The 16,943-nt window shown below is 40.5% G+C and overlaps 1 protein-coding gene across 3 annotated transcripts in view; it reads left to right on the forward strand.

Annotated features, from left to right (window-relative positions):
- The first annotated feature begins 3,050 nt into the window (after positions 1 to 3,050).
- Positions 3,051 to 16,943, forward strand: part of spsb4a (splA/ryanodine receptor domain and SOCS box containing 4a) — a 127,628-nt gene continuing 113,735 nt past the window's right edge. For 2 of the 3 annotated variants that reach the window (XM_060921816.1, XM_060921798.1), the window contains exon 1: positions 3,051 to 3,444. The gene's annotated coding sequence lies outside the window, so the exon portion shown is untranslated. Of the gene's footprint in view, positions 3,456 to 16,943 lie in introns of all 3 variants that reach the window. The other variant, XM_060921807.1, reaches the window with a different exon arrangement.

Below are 16,943 nucleotides of genomic sequence, written 5' to 3' on the forward strand. Positions count from 1 at the left end.
ACATTAACCATGTGTGTTGTTCTGTTGTTCACAGTGTGAGAAGATATGTAATGCATAAGCAATTCACAAACCAGACAGCAAGGAAAACAGGTTTGTCACCCTTTTGCTCACTTCCTGACCTGCCTGTCCATCTTTGCTTGTGTGAACACCATCTGTGCTGGCTATTTGACGGTGACCAGATGAGCATCCCCCTCTCTTTTCTTTCTCTACCTCTGTGCTCCTCCCCCCAGCTCTCCATCCCTCCATCCCCAGCTCCATCCCTTCATTCTGGACAATTGGCTGACTTTATTTGTGACACGTGCTTTGCCAGAAGGTCTTTGTCCCCCCAAAATATTTGGATTGTGTCGAAGGCCTCTTATTTTTGAGAGTGTGTGGGTTGCAGAGGACTCCTTTTGTCCCTCGGATTAACCCCCCCCCCCACACACACACACACCCCTTCCCCAATTTTTTTTCCTCACCACATGCTGCTCCTTAAGTGTTAAAATGCCCTCAAGCAAAAAACGAGGGAGCAATTTACAGCCTGCATGGTCAAGAAAGGATGAACAGAAAGTTAAGCTTATCAACCTAGAACTCTTTTTCTCTCAAAATGCGAGGAAGGAATATCAGTTCTTTCTTCTGTTCCAGTATTTTTATTAGCTGATACACAGGAAAATAAATGAAGCAAGGTCAAATTAAGTATTCACGAGTTTCCGTTGAGTTAATATACTAGGCTTGGAAATGATTCATTTTCCCAACCATGCCACTTGATCTTTTTGTAGTTTTATGATGTGAAAAACCATCTTGACTTCCTCAAAGTGCGATGATTAGCAGCTTGTCTATTGAAGCTGGTTTTTCCAAGGGTTGTTTCTCAAACCGCATTAACCAGCTTGGACATTTTGAAGGATGTACTAGTGTTTTAATGTGTCTGCGGCTGGAAATGTGTGTGCACGGTTTTACAACCTTTCTTTCATACCAGGCGGTCTGAAAAGGGTGACTGAGTTTGTGAGCAGAGTTCTGGAAAAGGGGTCAGCTTTTGATAGAGATGTGAAAAGCAACGCCGCTCTATTTCGCTCTCTCTTAGTCTGCCTTTCTCCATGTTGTAGGACAGGAAGTGGACAGGAAGCACATATCATTCTGTAAATCTGAATGTACACACACTTAACAGGAGGGCAGAGTGTGTTTTAAAGATGTAATGAGTAGCGGGTGTTGAAGGGAGATATTTAGCACAGGGATTATTTTTCAGTGGACTGAGTTATGTGCTTGGAAAAAAATACTGTAGCATAGATGATAAACCTATAGAAAAATCTTTCAACAATTCTAGGGTTACTCTACCTTTCTGGTAGCTATAGGGTTACAGACGTTAGCACAGAAATGAGAGAGGTTTTTGGACATTTTTCTTTTTATAGATGACTTGCAACCACCTGATCAAAATGTGCTACATCATGAGCATCTGCCATGATGGTGGATACACAAAGCAACTAGGATGGCAGCCACTGAAAGCGTGTCTGTAAACATTGCTGAATTTTCTAGTATTACCACAATTTGAATGGTTGAGTGAAGATTGGTTACAAAGAGAAGATAGATACGTATGTGTGGTTTTGACCCATATTATTTAAAAAAAGTTAGACTTTTCTGAAGATAAGATGCTTCTATCGACTATCAAGTATCCAGATATCATGTTCTATCTGGTTTGGCTGCCGAAGAATCAAGTCCGACCTTGGATAAAACATAGCCCATTTTCTGAGTGGGTGCCCAGTCTGGATTGATTCTATTGTATAATTTTGCTGGAGCTCCTAGAAGCAAAATTAAATGTGTTAAAATTAAAGCAATGACTGAGGGAACCACGACAAGAAAGCACTCATTTTATAGCAAAATTCTAGCAACACAAAATAAAATTCTTCCATGATATTATTGAGAAAGCTTTTGAATCTCACCTGATATAAAATGATTACTGCAAACACGAACTGTTTTGGTTTTAGCCTCTATTAGATCAGCCCTGCTGATGTTGTTCAGTCGTGCTCGTCTCCTCTCCGTACTAAGCCTCAGAGTTTCCTCACCCTCTTTCTGAATCACGGACAGACTTTTAAAAAATAGGAACGTGCCAAGGTCACGAGTACTGTTGTGACCGCAACCATATACAGCACAAAGATATGGCATAGCTAAAAGAATGCTTAAAGCAGTGGAAAAACAAAAAGAGTTGCGCACACGTGACTGTTTTGTATGGAATGTCGCTTGACCCCGCATTTGTATATCCACCAACATGGCCCACATCCGGGTTTCTGTTTTGCTTTGATGTCACTTGCAAGTCAAGGATTTACACTCCCTGGTCTGACTTATCCTTGGTCTGGGGATAAATTAGGGATAAAAATTAGCTCATGTTTAAAGTCTTTAATTTTCTGTAAAGCTGCTTTGTGACTGTGCCTGTTGTTAAAAGCACTATACAAATAAACTTGATTTGATTAGGTAACTGACTAACTATGTGGCTTGTTTAAATAAAAGTTGACAATGCTTCAAAATGGATCTGTATCATTTATTCAGAGTCTGTTGTGCTAGTCATATGTGGTGATATGATGTGGGAGTGTTTCAATGAAACAAAACATAACCAATTCGAATTATCATATTGATAGCTATAAACTAATCATTCATGGCGACGCATCAAAAGTTATCTGCTGTCGCCATTCAGTCATGTTAGATGCGTATGGATCCAGTCCTTTATTCACCAGGAAGTGTATGTAAATGTACCTTCACATTTTTATCTGGTTTTTACTGTGGATGCTTGGACATTGTGTCTCATAAGTATTATATGAAACATAGATGGAGACAGTTGATCTAAAAAAGTAGTACATTTAAAGGAATTAAAAAACAGAAAATAAAAGATGTGCCTTCTACATTCATAGTCAGGTCGTGAGTACCAAATTAGAGAAGTGTGTGTTCTTGTCCTGTTCCTTGTGTATCTTTCTGGCTTTCTGATTGGCAGAGTGTGAGGGTTGAGGGCGGGACAAGGGGCGGACACACACCATCTCTCTCTCTCTCTCTCTCTTCTCCTGTCCCTTCACTCCCTGTCTCTACTTGACAAGAACAGAGGATTGCTTTTCACCATGAGGCAGCTCTTGTGCTGCTGCTTCCTACAACGTCTACATTTCCTCGTCCTCCCTCTCTCTGCCCCATTCTCTTTCCCTTCATCTGTAGGCTGATTGAACTGTTGGACTTTCCGAGCTTGAACGGGACAGATTAGCCCCAAGGAGGGGGTTGCAGAAGAACAGAAGGGGGGTGATATCTCAGGGGAGAAGCTTCTTTTCTCTTGCCTCAGCAGGACAGGGAGAAAGAAAGGGAGAGGCAGCGTGCTCTTTTCAATGCAGAGGAGGTTTTTTTTCTTTCCTTGGGTTTCCTGCTTTGTTTCTCCATTCTTCGTTGTCCTGAGTGTTGGGACAAAAGTGAACTACTGCAGACAGGACTTCCACAACAGTGAGCATTGTGTATGTATGTATGTGTGTGTGTGTATGTTATATAGGAAATTGAAGAAATATGAACATGCATTTGGTTTTAATGTGTATTACAACATACAAGTGTTTCCTCTACACCTCAAATCTCTTTCTCTCTCGGTCTGTCTTAATGTCTTTCCATGTTGACTTTAATTCCTGTAATAGGGTTCTGGCCAATTGGAATAATCTCTCTTTTCTCACCATTTTTACAATGTTTGGAACCTTGGGAAGGTTAATTGCTCATACACTAGGCCAATACAGCTGGTCAAGAAGAAAGAACTGCTGATAGTGCTAGGTGTGTGTATGTGCGTGAGCCGTTTTCTCAGTTGCTTTGGTTTGATAAGATAAAGTGATTAGAGAAAGAGTGCAAGACCAGGGGCTTTCTCATCAGCTCTCTGTACGTCACCTGCCATCTGTTGAGTCTTTCTCCTGTCCTGTACATGTCCCAGTGTGGGCGTGTGTGCTGTTTTTTTTTTTTTTCCCCTTGGGTGGGGGGGACCACCTCTGGAATAAAATTTGAATGCTCCTTATTGTGTCCTCGGTTTACGCGCGTGCGCGTGTTTGTAGTTTTCAGTTGTCAGCAAAGGAATGTGTTTATATTAGCTAAGAGTTGAATAAGTGAAGCTAACTCCAGATGGTAGTTTTGTTTGTGTGTGTGTGTGTGTGTGTGAGAGAGAGAGAGAGAGAGAGATCCCAGCAAGCTGAAAACACTACCCTTCTGGATGGAAAACACATATATATATATATATCTGTGTAAGCATTGGACTGAAACAGGAAAGCTTTGGCCTCAGCTGTGCTTAGAAATAACCCGTAATGTGTGTCAAACTATTCTAGTGACTTTTAGGCTGAATTATAGTGACAGTGCTGGTGTCTCTCACACACTCCCCTCTGACACACTGCAGTGTCTCTCTCCCATGACACACATTCTCCAAATGGCTGGGAGTTTCTTGAACTCTGAACAGTATTTTTTATTTTATTTTATTTTATTTATTTATTTATTTATTTAACATTTCCCTTTATAAAATTAATTGTATAATTCAGACCATGGTGATGCTGAATTTTACAATGTGATTGGTCAAAAAGTGCTGATTTAAAAGCAAATCACAGGTTTATATTAATACTCATGCATTAAATATAAACTGATTTAAAAAACAAGTAGGATATTATTCAATAGTGGAAAAAATGTCGGTAGTAGAAGAGGAATAAAGCAAGTCTATTTCCCAGTTCTGAAAGAAATGAAGAACAGAACAAGAGAATAATACAATGCTTTTTTTTTAATGGATATTTTAAAGCATAACAGTTCATTTTCTTGATTCAACAGCCGAAATGGGTGAAAAAGCCATTCTTTCTGTTGCCAGATGGTGGTGCTATACCAGAGAGTCACTCTGGGCATGTAGAGATCATCATAACCAGCAATGAAGTCAAGATTGGTGAAGACGACACTCTTTTTTGTTTGCAGTGTTCACTAGTTAGAAAGTTTTCATTGTGCTTTTTTGATTAACAACAACAAAATCTATGCTGGATGTGGTCACTGGACAAGAACATTTATTTGTGAACTGTTGATGACGGTAATCCGATTTCCCTCTGTGTTTGTCCTGGCTAAACTTCATTTACCCCAACCGAGTATGGATGTGACAATCTCCGAAGGCTGTGTGCAGTTTCCTCCCTCTGTGTTTCCTCCATCTCACCAGTCAGACCATGTCACACATATCACACTTTAAAAAAACACAATCTCTCTAATAAATCAGTGCTTTTTTTAATAATCAGAGATTGAAAGCGTTACTTTATCCAGCCATTCTCTCCTGCCACTTCCAGAGCATTCTAAGTGGGGAAAAAAAACACCACCACCTGGCAGAACAGATGCCTGCTCTTGGGATGGTGCGTACTGGTCACACAGGGTCTGTATATGTATGTGTGGCGCAAAAGTTTGTCTCAGGAGTGTGTGTGTGTGTGTGTGTGTGTGTGGGGGGTGTTAATTAGAGGAGTATGGACAGAGGGACCGCAGCAGGAGTGAAGAAATGGGAGTATGACTGTCCATCTTACTGCATCAGGGAAGATGCAAGCTATTCTGAAAGTGTGACAGAGAGAGACAGAGAGATCTTCAACTCAAATAAAGTCAGTAAGTGGAGAGTAAACACCAGATGGTGAGTTTATGTTCACCATCCTTTAACTGCCCTAACACCCTGAGGTGAGAGCATCCAGCGACCCCCAAGACATGCACACTACAAGTATAAGACAAAGCCACTACCTACCTGTGACCTTTTCGAACAAATGCAGTTGGTTCATTTTCCCAAAATATAAACAAATTAGTAGCCAAATTTAAACCACCCTGATGCTGACCAGGTAGTTACTAAGTACGTTTTCTTTTTTCCTCCTGAACAACTAATGCATTTAGAATATGTTATCAGGTAGCAAGTAATGTATTTGTATTTGGTTACATCCCAAATAGATATACGACACACATTCTACTTCTGCTTCACTTGTTCACACTCTATTATATCAGCACACAAACAACATTAATTCATTGCAAAGCCTTGCCAAACATGACAATTGTTTCAGGTCCGAGCCTTGTTATTCTCCTGATTGATCCTGTGTTTGACCTTTTGCCCATCTTCTTGGCTTGTTCATTGAATTACGTTCTTGTCTGTTTGCACTGTGATTCCCCATGTTCTGAAGAAAGCCTGATTGCAGATGTTGATCTGGATTGCAGTTTGCTTTTGGTATTAAGAGCATGGATTCTAACTCTCTTTTAGAATCTAATTACAAAAAAAAAGTCAGATGAGCTAAGAGCTCTGATAGTTGATGATATATTCTTCAATTTGTATGTAAGTGGTAAGCTGCAATAGTGCATGCATTGGGAAATTTGCTTCTATGACACATGAATAAAGTCCATTAAATTATGAAAATTCTCCTGAATGCAGGAGGTGTTGAATATGAGTGAGCTACAAAGAGGAAAAATGCAATATTGGCATAAACTAGAACAACAGAAACAAATGAAACATTGGAGAAGAGCAATGCTTCACTCCCAGGTGAGCTAAACAACTTCCATGCTCTCTATAAAGTCACCCAAAACTTGTTTTGAAGACCTTCATTACTTTCTATGCTGTATAATCAATAGCTGGATGTGGAAGTTCCAGAAAAATGTCATTCAGCTGACCCATTTACTCTTATTTAAGAAAAAAAAAAGATTCAAGGAATATGCATGAGCACTTCAATGCTTGACTCTCAATTTGCATTGTCCTATTCTCAGTGATTTAATTAATAGTACTGTATTTTGAAATTTTGCCCTCTCAGGATAGAAAAATTATATTATTAATCCATTTGCATGGATTAATCACATGTTAAGACACACAGGGAGAATTCAGGGCTGCGTCCCAAATCACATAATGTACTTCAGTAATATGCCTTAATAGTAATAACCATGGTATATTGACAAACTAATTAGTATGGTAGTATGTGGTTTGAAGATATAATTAAATGCTGATGTTTCCTCTCTATTACAGAAGCATTATAAGAATAAAAAAACAAAACACTTTATTATATCCATCAATGTGACTATAACAGTTACTGAGTACAAGATGAAAGAAGAGTGCCGCTCCACTGTGACCTCAAAGCGTACTGCTGTGTCAGCTCTCGTCTCACAACATGCTGCTCTGTAGGCTCTCGTGTGTATTGGAGATAAGTTTATGCATCTATGAGGCCAACTGACATGAACTATCCCATTAGCTCTAGCTAGTTCTCTGAAATAAAGCCCAAAACTATCACCTGTATGCATCTATTTTTATTACCCAGATGAATTCTCTATGTATTTTATTATATAATCTGTGTATTTTGTTCTCCAGCCTGTCAAAAACATTAAGCATGAGTCAGATAGGGTTTGCATGCTAGCCAAAACAACGATCAATAAATATAAGTTTTACACTGAGGTCGAGCAGATGCCCTGGATGACTCACTCTTGCCTGATATAACGGAGTGTGAAGTACAAAAATACAGGAATTTAAACAAACACATCCCATTAGTCTCGAACACAACGAGTGGTTCTCAAACTTTTTGTAGCCAAGGACCCCTTAAACTGTAAAATAAATTCTATGGACCCCCATAGTATCGATTTATTCCATGAAAAATATCTCAAAACAATTTAAATTATATTTTTAGAGCCATACAGTAGAAGTTTTTATTCCTGAAATTTCCCCTCATATTAGGTCCGAGTTGACTTTGACTTTGATGCTTGGATCCCTAAATATAATAACTTTGATAATGTGACATTGTGATTTCAATGACTGTAACAACATTTTTAAACAAAAAAGTCATGGACACCCTGGCTATGTTTCATCAACCCCTGGAGGTCCCCAGACCCCACTTTGGGAACCAGTGAGCTAGACAACTTCACAACTGGTAATACAAATTCTATGATGAAGATAAATAGGGTGACTTCCCACTTATCTATAAAACTGCTAAAAAAAAAGATAATACCCTATCAGTCTTGAATCTTTTTCCTATAAAATCATATATTTGTTTATACTCTCACTAACTCTCTTCTTTGATTGGCTGCTGTAAAAATTTTGTGCAGAGAATGTATTATTTCTGTATTAAACACGTCAAGTCAAGTTTATTTATATAGCGCTTTTAACAATAAACATTGTCGCAAAGCAGCTTTACAGAATTTGAACGACTTAAAACATGAGCTAATCTATCCCCAATGAGCAAGCCTGTGGCGATGGTGGCAAGGAAAAACTCCCTCAGACGACATGAGGAAGAAACCTCGAGAGGAACCAGACTCAAAAGGGAACCCATCCTCATTTGGGCAACAACAGACAGCATGACTATAACATTAACAGTTTTAACATGAAGACAGTTTCGTTGATGCTGTAACTCTCCAACGATGGAAACCTGAGTGCAAAACTGCCCATGACAACCACAGTCCCAAAGCCAGCAAGTCAACCACAGTCCCCAGCCACAAACGCACCACTGTAAGAGTCCAGAGCATCCTCCAGGTATAACCCTCAACTGTCCTCATGGGGCCGTCCTTCACAGGAGCAATGTGATAAAACTCTGACCAGACACAGGGCACCAGGATGGATCAAGCAGGTCCGAGGGGCAGAAGAGGCCAGCATCTCAATCCCAGGACCAACATGTAACCCAGAGGGACAGATGGGGGGGGGAGAAAACACAGGTTGTTAGGTATGCCCTAAAAATGACACAAGTATTAAATCTGTGTGGTAGGCTCGCAGAGACTTCAGGCATAATACACAATAATGGCATGTTAATATGGTTAAAAAATATCATGACCTGCTCTGGCTGGATGCTTGATTGGGTGATGGGAGCACACTCCTCAGCAATGATGAGATGCAGATGGGACCCTTAGGGCTGGCCAATACAATTCAGTTACATTTCACCGGGTCTGGGACATGCGACAGAATGTCTGACGGCCGATTCCCTGCAGGCTACGATAGCCAGTCGAGGTCTCCACCAAAAGATTTCCTGTTGACTCCATGTAACTCAGAGGGACAGATTTTGGGGGGGGGAAAGAAAGAAAACGCAGGTTGTTAGGTATGCCCAATGTCACCTGAATAAGTAGGAACAGTATACATATTGCACTGAGTACAAGCAGGGACTCCGACAACTAACTATGACAGCATAACTAAAAGGGGAGAGCCAGAAGGTAACACAGGCATGAGGGAGCCCCGGGACATAAAGCAGCCAGCCACTACACCGTCAGATATGTTTTCAGCCTAGACTTAAATGCTGAGACTGTGTCTGATTCCCGAACATTACTTGGAAGGCTGTTCCATAACTGTGGAGCTTTGTAAGAAAAGGCTCTGCCCCCTGATGTAGCCTTCACTATACGAGGTACCAGCAGATAGCCTGCACCTTTTGATCTAAGTAGGCGTGGCGGGTCATAGAGGAGCAGAAGTTCACTCAGGTACTGTGGTGCGAGACCATTTAGTGCTTTAAAGTTCAATAGTAGTATTTTGTAATCAATACAAAATTTGATTGGGAGCCAATGCAGTGTGGATAAGACAGGCGTGATGTGGTCATATTTTCTAGTTCTAGTAAGTACTCTTGCTGCTGCATTTTGAACTAACTGGAGCTTGTTTATGCACTTATTGGATTATCCAAACAGTTTCATCCAAACAGTTTCATTTAATGTTATATATTCATTTGGCTTAATCCATGTTTCAGTTAAACAAAGTACATTAAACTCCTGATCAGTAATGAGTTCATTAACCATTAGCGCTTTAGATGTAAGAGATCTAATATTTAATAGCCCCACCTTTAAAGGTTCTGGCAGCAACTGTACAGTCAGTATGATCTAATTTTATATTGATTAGGTTACTGCAACAAACTCTCTGAAAATTTCTACCTACACGTTAGATACGTAAACACGTATCTAACAACCGCCTACTTAACACTTTCATTAGTTAATTTTCTTAGCTAACTGATTTAGCTAGCTAGCCAATTTAACAGTAGCCAAACGTGTGTAAATATACCACACCAAAATTATTTTGTTCTTTTCCAAGTTATCTCCATGGGTTTTGTATCCAGGGTCTGCCGCTAAAGGTTTCCAAGTTGAACCAAAGAGGTGGAGCTTGAAACTCCACCCTCCTAGTTACCCTCCTATATTTCACTACTTACTGTATGATGGTGTTTCCACAAGCACCAACTTCCTGTCTCCTCCCTACTATGGTATGTGGGACCTGATTGTCTAAAATCACAAAAGCCTCGCTTCTCAATGTTCTACCCTTATTGTAGTTTAGTAAACATTCTTCATGCCATTTAGTTGAAGGTGTGATTTGCACTCACAAGCACCAATCTAAATATAGGATAAGTTTAAAACATAGGAAAAAAAAATCCATTGTGAAAGGTTCCAATTACACCATGCATGGAACCTCCATGGATAGTGTACACTGTGGAGATATGTAAGACCCTGCAAGGTCCTGAACAGTATCTGGTTGCATCAATTGGGTATGCACCAGGGGCCTAGCCTAATGGCCCCAAAGAAAATAGCAACCATGAGTTTCAGTGACTGTAGGACTGAGATCTTCATTGCCATCCACGTTTCCTTGATAAGTAAGTTAGTTACATGAGAAAGCTGTTCATTGATTATTACTTTGAAGATTTCTCAACACAAGCATCTCCTCCACAGTGCCTCACAAATTGCGTTACTTTTGTCATTGGATAAGAGATTTTCTCACGAGCCAATCCCAGACTGGTAGAATAGGTAAGGTCATTTACTTGAATCCCCACAGATGGATTCTCAGTCCCTTGCTCTTCACACCCCAAGAATGTGTTACCATTCACTATGGCAATAACTAGTCCAAATACAGATAATCTATATGCAGTACAGATATCTGTATATATCCCATATCCATTAAATTCCTGGTAATTTCTATTGGTGTACTATGGAATGCTGCACCCTAACCAATTGCAGCATACTTGCCAACCCCTGGAATTTTCATTGTTTGTAATCATCAGAGTGTGTTTGGATTTTACACATTCTGGCACAATTTGTTATAACATATGAGCTCGTTGCAGATTGGTCAGAACCATAATGAGAACCAATGGAATGGTGCGATAGAGTGATACAGTTTAGATTCAACATCATTATTGTGCCATTCCATTGGCTCTTGGCTTCACGTAATTTGCCAATTTGACCCTATATACCTGTGCTGAAAACAGCTGAAGCAAAGTCAGAAGAGCAAATCCAACAGTGTTCACTGATTATTTTGTAATGCAGTAGTTTTTAGAACTAAAACTGGTAGGTGGTATTCACCTGTCAAAAGCGGTAGACTACTGCGTGAACTGGTAGAGTTGGCAAATATGTTGCAGTATAGTACCAAAACTACTCTGCCCAAAGCACCAAGCCTCTAAACAAGTGGAACAACCTCTAATGTATACAGACCAGATCACCATGAGCTCAGCTCTTCCACCACTTAAAGACATTGCTCACATATGGGTTTCTTCCAGCAATATCATTAAAGTCCTCACCTACTCCCAACACCGCCTGTTCACACTCTTGTTTGTTTTATCTGTAACCGCTTATCCCATGTGGGGTCGCAGGGCAAGCTGGAGCCTATCCCAGCTGACCATGGGCAAGAGTCAGGGTACACCCTGGACAAGTCGCCAGCTCATCGCAGGGCTAACACACACATAGAAACACAAACAACATTCACACTCACAGTCAATTTATAGCCACCAATTAACCTAACCTGCATATCTTTGGACTGTAGGAGGAAACCCATGCAGACACAGGGAGAACATGCAAACTCCACACAGAAAGGCCCTCATCAGCCACTGGGTTTGAACCCAGAACCTTCTTGCTGTGAGGCGACAGTGCTAACCCCTACACCACTGTGCTGCCCGGTCACACTCTTGTCATCTGACAAATGGTCCAAGATTTTGAGATCAATGATAACATGTAGCCAATGTCAGCACAATGTATGCAAATTACATTTCAACAGCATCACAAGCAGCATGTTCGGTAATTGGAAAGACTTTGCAACAAAGTCAGTTTGGATCACTGTTAATGCATTTTCGTACAAGTAATATTCCTCTTTTTTAATACAAGTTGAAATATTTATTCCATTGCTAAACAGCAATTCATTGTGTTACTGCCTTAATGACTCCCCACAAAATTAGGTTATGTTGATTAATCTTGGAAAGAAAGCTGTGTGGCTTGAATCTGTTTATAACATGGGCATAATAATATAGGGATCAATTATATCACCATCAGAGAGGGCGCTGTCTTACAGCACTGATGGGTTTAAATCAATGTTGAGCTGACAACTTCCCAATTACCAAACAAGGTCCTTGCACTTTGCTGGCTGATTTCAAATTTAGTAGTTCATACTAAAGTAGTTCAATGCATTTTATGTAAGGAATCCATCCATCCATTCATCCATTATCCGAAACTGCTTATCCTGTTCAGGGTTACGGGAAAGCTGGAGCCTATCCCAGCTGACTATGGGCAAGAGGCTGGATACACCCTGGACAAGTCGCCAGATCATTGTAGGGCTGACACATAGAGACAAACAACCATTCACATTCACGGTCAATTTAGAGCCACCAATTAGCCTAACCTGCATGTCTTTGGACTGTGGAGGAAACCGGAGCACCCGGAGGAAACCCACGAAGACACGGGGAGAACATGCAAACTCCACACAGAAAGGCCCTCATCAGCTGCTGGGCTTGAACCCAGGACCTCTTTGATGCGAGGCAATAGTGCTAACCACTACACCATCGTGCCGCCCTTTATGTAAGGAATAAAACACAACTGGGGAAAATAAGCAACAAAATGATGGAGGGACGAAGTTGCTATTTTACAATAAAAACACATCACAAAGCATTTTTTTTTAATCCCATACAACACTATCTAAATGCATTTAGTAAATAAAATGTTATCATTAGCACATTGCTATGTGCTAATGCTAACATTTTATTTACTAAATGCATTTAGATTTACAAGGTCGTTCCTGTTGTTGTTAATGTTATAACAAATATACACACTCATTTCCTCATCAGCCCCTCTTTTTGCCTTTCTCTTGAAGTTAATAAAATGAATAATTGCAGCCTGTCATGTTACCAAAAAACTCCAAACAATAAGTGATTCCTCTGTTTTGCTAACTTTGTGTGTAGCTGTGTCTTATGCATTTGGGTAGTTAAGTACTATATTCATGGTCCATTAGGATGTAGTCATTACTGTCATAACATCAGTATGTTCTGCCTCATTAACCCCAGAGTGCAAGTTTATAACTGTTGTCATTTATTTTTTACAGCCTCTGGATGACTTCATTTGTGCCGTCATTAGTTCTTATAATGTGACTTAGTCACTTGGCCAGAATGTATCAGAAGTCTTCTCTGACAAGCATTTCCCTGACTCAGTAAAGCAGTGAAGCATTATTGATGCAAAAATGATTGGCTATATCCTAATGGCAAATTCAAAAAAGCTGAATGCTGAAAGCTTTCTGCATACTTCTGTGTCCATTTGTGCACTTTGGCAGCAGACTATAGTGGAAAGAATTGATCTGGGGAAAAAAAAGTTCTTTCATCATTTGTTTAGTTGTCTCTCTCAATCACTTCCTTTCCCTTATGATGGCAATATGAGCACCTTTTTATGAGTCTCTTAATTGTATCTCAGCACACATCTAGTAACTTTGTAATTATATCAGGATTAGCTTTTAGATTTGTCAAATTCTAGTGACTGCTGATCAAATTATGCAAACTGCCTAATTTTACATTGGTACTGTAATTAAGGCTCATTTTTAAAGTAACTACTTTACTTTCACAGAATACATTTTACTTTTATTGTATTTACTCATTACACTGCACTACTACATGGAGCCCTAATATCCATTAATCGCATTGTATTTGTCAAGACAGTTTGTATTGTGACAGCGAGCTGTTAGCCCTTAGGTGGTTGGTTTGTCAGGTGGTTGGAGTTATTAGCATGCTAGTTAACATTTGAGAGATTAGGAATAAAGTGTTCGAGAAGGTTATGTTTTCGCCTCCGTTTGTTTGTTTGACTTTTCCCAACATAACTCAAAAAGTAGTGAATGGATTTGGATGAAATTTGGAGGAAGGTGAGCCATTGTCCAAGGAACAATTGATTAGATTTTGATGCAAATCTGGACATATATGTAGATCCAGGATTTTTTTTTTTTGTCTTTTCCCAATTTTCTTTCTTTACTGCCTATTATGCATGTAGGGCAGCGACAAAAGATGAACACTTCTGTCTGTCCTGGGCTAATTTCTGTACCGTGCCCCAAGTGTGGTTCAGGGTCTTCATTTCTGACTCTACCGTGTGTTGCCAGGTGTTCTTGGGTCACTCTCTCTTACGCTGTCCTTCTGGTGTCCATTGTAAAGCAGTATGTGTGATGTTGTCTTGCTCTCTTCGAAGGACGTGTCTGATCCATCTCCATTGCCTTTGCATGATAATGGCTTCCATGCTATTCTGATCACACTGAGCAAGTTCTTCTTGGTTAGAGATAGTTCTTGGCCAGAAAATTTGTAGAATTCGATGGAGATTCTTGGTGTGGAATGCTGAGATTGTGGAAATATCATACTCGGTCATCCTCCAGTATTCTGAACCGTATAGAAGTGTAGATAGAACACAGCTCTTGTACAATCTCAGTCATACATTATTCAACATTACAAAGGCATTTCTGGCTTTGATGATTCTGCTCTTAATATCACTACCTGTCCCTCCATCGTGCCTGACAACACTGCCCAGGTAGGTGAACTCCTCTGTTGCTCGTAATTCTACTCCATCCACTCTGACTGGTGAAGGATTTGGGATGTTGAGTGTCATGACTTCTGTTTTCTTTTGATTGATCTTCCATCCCACTTGCTTAGCATATGTGCTGAGACGAGATGTTTTTTCTTGCATGTATGGGAAAGAAGGGCTAGGTCCTCTGCAAAATCGAGGTCCTCCAGGGTGGTAAAGAGGCTCCACCTTATGCCTCTTGGTTAATCTTCAGTGGTGCGTCTCATTACCCAGTCAATGGTCAGGTTGAAGAATAATGCTGACAAGACGCATCCCTGCCTGACTCCTGTTTTAACTTCAAAAGTGCTGTCACTGTTTCCCACTGCACAAGTGAAGTTGCTGTAGAAACTCTTGATGAGTAGAACTATCTGTTGAGGGAGGGCATATGCTCAAAGTATTCGCCATAAGCTGTCTCGAGGGATACTGTCAAAGTATTTCTCAAAATCCACAAAGTTGATGTACAGCTGTCTCTGCCATTCTGTACATTGCTCTATGATATTGCACAAGGTGAATATTTGGTCAATACAACCTCTTCCTTTGCAAAAGCCCACCTGCTCTCTCTTTAACTGCTTGTCCACTGCATCGGAAATTCTTTGTATGATGATCTTTGTAATGTTGTAATGTCTTGTTTGGAATGGATAGTAGGTTGATCCTGTGCCAGTTGTTGCAATTACTAAGTGTTCCCTTCTTTGGTATCTTCATAATGATGCCCTTGGCCCATTTGTCTGGTATCTTCTTTTCCTCCCAAATGGCTGTAAAAAGTGGGTGGGGAATCTTTGCTGCTATCTCAGGATTGGTCTTGAATAGTTCTCCATTTAGGTTGTCATGTCCAGGAGCCTTTCTGTTCTTGAGGGATTTTATGGCAGCAATAATTTCTTCCTTCTCAGGTGGGGTGGTGATAACAGCCAGGTCTTCCTCGGCTTCCTGTATATCAGCTTCTATTGGTGGTGTTGGTCTGTTAAGAATTTCACTGAAGTGTTCTGCCCATTGAGCATCTTGCTCTCTTTCTGACGTTAGTAGTCTCCCTTGATTGTCTTTAACAGGAACGTCTGTAGTTCCTCTGTACTTGCCACTTATGGTTCTGGTGATCTTGTATACTTTGCCTTGCTGCCCATTATTGGCTGCTTTCTCTGCTTCCTTTGCAAGGTTGTCCATGTATGCTCGTTTGTCTGCTCTGGTCATTTTCTTGACAATCCGATCAACTTCCCCATATTGGTACTTGTATCTTTCTTGAAGTCTTCCAGACCTTGACTCATGGACTTTCTTCTTTAGTGTTCTTCTATTTTCTATAGCCTGCCAGGTGGTTGGCATTATCCATCCTTTCTTCTTGTGCTGTTTGAAACCTAGGCAAGCTTCACTACTTTTGGAGAATGCTGTTCCGACTTGCATCCACTTCCTATTTACTTCATCTGTATCTGACTGGGAATGATCTTCAATCCCTAGTCTTCACTTGGGGATCCTCTAACTTCCCAATGTTGTAATGCTGACGTCCTGTCTTTTGGTATCTGGTTCTTCTATGCTTCAATTTCAGCATAGCTATTACAAGATGATGGTCACTGCCGACATCTGCTGCCCTTCTCAATTTAACATCAAATCAGTGATCTTCTCCAAGTGCAATTTATCATGAAATGATCAATCTGATTCTTGTCTCTTCTGTTAGTTGAGTACCACGTGAGCTTGTGGATGTCCCAGTGTGGGAAGAGGGTCCCTCCAATGACCAGGTTATAGTTTGTGCATAACTCCAGTAGCCTTTCCCCATTCTTATTGATGGTACCGCAACCTTCTTTTCCCATGGCTCTGGCATAGTTGGTGTTGTCACGTCCCACCTTTGAGTTGAAGTCTTCCATCACAATTTTCATATCATGCCTTGGTGCATTTTCGAGTTCGGCTTGAAGTTGGTCATAGAATGAGTCTTTAACTTTTTCTTCGCTGTCATTTGTTGGAGTATAACATTGGATCAAGGTTGTATTGATGTGCTTCCCTTTCAGCCTGACTGTCATGAGTCTACTGTTGACAGGCTTCCACTCCATCAGGCATTTCTCTGTACCCTTCTTCAAAATAATGGCAACTCCTTGCTGGTAGTGGTTGTCATCCCTCCCTGAATACAACACTGTCTCACCTGCGTTGCTCTTCATCCTACCTGATCCTGTCCATCTGTTCTCACTAATTCCTAGGACATGCAAACTGTAGTGCCTCATCTCTGCTATAATCTGTGCTAT

Source organism: Neoarius graeffei, chromosome 1, assembly GCF_027579695.1.
Source record: "Neoarius graeffei isolate fNeoGra1 chromosome 1, fNeoGra1.pri, whole genome shotgun sequence".
Lineage (NCBI taxonomy): Eukaryota > Metazoa > Chordata > Actinopteri > Siluriformes > Ariidae > Neoarius > Neoarius graeffei.